The sequence below is a fragment of the Centruroides sculpturatus genome, unplaced genomic scaffold (assembly GCF_000671375.1).
Source record: "Centruroides sculpturatus isolate CEXI.00-Female unplaced genomic scaffold, Cexi_2.0 scaffold431, whole genome shotgun sequence".
Classification (NCBI taxonomy): domain Eukaryota; kingdom Metazoa; phylum Arthropoda; class Arachnida; order Scorpiones; family Buthidae; genus Centruroides; species Centruroides sculpturatus.
Genome location: NW_019384619.1, coordinates 280,474 through 282,572, shown reverse-complemented (window position 1 = coordinate 282,572; position 2,099 = coordinate 280,474). Strand labels below are relative to the sequence as shown.

At 28.7% G+C, this 2,099-nt stretch overlaps 1 protein-coding gene across 1 annotated transcript in view; it reads left to right on the top strand.

Annotated features, from left to right (window-relative positions):
• The first annotated feature begins 380 nt into the window (after window positions 1-380).
• The window catches only part of LOC111625419 (matrilin-2-like), a 61,951-nt gene continuing 60,232 nt past the window's right edge, over window positions 381-2,099 (top strand). Inside the window, exon 1 of the mRNA XM_023368561.1 lies at window positions 381-523. The gene's annotated coding sequence lies outside the window, so the exon portion shown is untranslated. The remainder of the gene's footprint in view (window positions 524-2,099) is intronic.

Sequence of the window (2,099 nt, the reverse complement as noted above, 5' to 3'; positions counted from 1 at the left end):
TTTTAATCAAATATTTCTTTATTTACTTTTTGCAATAAAATTTTTCATATTTTGAACAGCAAGTGACGACGTTCGCATTTGAAATTAGTTAATTTGAAAAACATTTATATATGAATTTATTTAAAAATAAATAATAGATTTTATAAAATATTTATGTTTTTTATTGATGGCGAAATTATCTATAGGTAGAAGTGAAGTATGTTCTCGTTATATTTTTAGAGTGAATATTATTATACTGTACCGTTATAAATTAGAATAGGTAACTTAATAGTAATAATTCTTAACCAATAAATATTTTTGGCATATTTGTAAAAGTAACATTTTTTCTAACTTTAATTTATATTTAAATATAATTGAAATTATTATAATTTTTCAGATCTCTGCAAAAGTAATCAGATCGTAATTGATAAATGCACAAAAGAAAATAAGACATGTAAACCTACTACAAGAGATCCATATTTTCAGTGTGATCAGTGTTTGCCAGGATTTAAAGAGAGTGGAGATGATGATAAACATTGCATTGGTAAGAAACAAAATCTGTTTGAAAATAATAACTGTGAAAACATTTTAAATTTCAAATTAGAAATAACAATGATATAATAATATAAATTACATTATGATAAATACAGTAATATTAAGATATAGCTGATTTAAATAATGTGTGAGAGTAGCCGGGGTTACAGAGTAAGTAGTACTCTGGTAACACTTAATCGGCACAGAATAACCGAAATCTGTCTCCAAAGTTTCGAATCGAGAGATCCGATCTTAAAAAGTTTCATAGGAGAGCGATAACCGCTAGTTGATCCGAACTGCGAAGTTCAGATGCTCGTCAGGACTGACACCAGTTTGTCAATTAATCGATTCGCGGACAAACACGCGTATGAGATCTGATTCGGTATCAAATTAAGAGACATTCTAATTATAAAACAAACAAAAGTAAATTTAATGATTCAATAAGTAAACTAATACAAATATCAAAGAACGAGAGATATAAATACGACAATTAATATACACGATATGGGCATTGACTTATATTATACCTACAGTGACCATATTTTTTGGGGGAAAATAAAGGACATATCGATGAAAATCAAAAAATACCTTATAAAATTCATAAGTTTATAACATTTATTACGAAAATAGTAGCACACAACAATGCATACATTAAAATTTTAAACAATCTGAATTATTACACATACACACATTGTAAAAATTTAAACAATATTAATTTTGATACTTTTCAGAAGAATTAATTTTTTTTTATAGTGCCGTTTTACGCTTTAAAGTCATAAAATTCCATACAGTTCATTTGAAAGTTGTATATGATGGAAATACATGCTTCTAATGTTCTTACTTTTAAATCAGTTTTTTACATTTGTCCACATATTATTCACCAATGAAAATATTCGTTCGATGGGGGCACTAGATCCAAGGAGACAAAGAAAATTCTACGATTTTAGTTTTTACAAATTTTTTGAAAACAATTTCTTTTGCTGTAAAATGTTCAGAAATCTCAATCCACCTTTGATGGCAGGGCTGGTTATTCTGTCGCCATTCGTCAATCTTTTCGTTTGTGACATATTTTTTTACACATGAAACTTCATCAAATAATTCACCATCGAGTATATTTACGGACCAATGATTCAAAATAAAGATATAGCTTTCCTCTACTTTCGCCCACAAAGGGACTTCGCATAATGTGACCCATTCAAACATCTCTATTTCAATAAAAAACATGTCCCAATTATTTAGATAATCTATGCACGTTTGATAATGTGTGTACACAGCATCATTGCATTTTTTGGCTTGTATATTTTCTGATTTTTCTAATGCTAAAACCACTTTTCTAATAACAATAAAAAGAAACTCCTCATTTTTTATTTCAAATAACTTCAGCTTTAATTAACAAGTGTATCTTGCACCAACTAGAAAGTTAAAAAAACTATCACAAAAATCCCCATAAGAGTGTCCACCCCTTGGTACTGTCAGTGGGCCGTTTGGTTGGCGACACACTGCACTACTGCGCTCTATGTAACAATGCAACACTGGTCGTGATGGCGTATACAAAACTAACTTGTTCAATATATTATTAAAAAAAA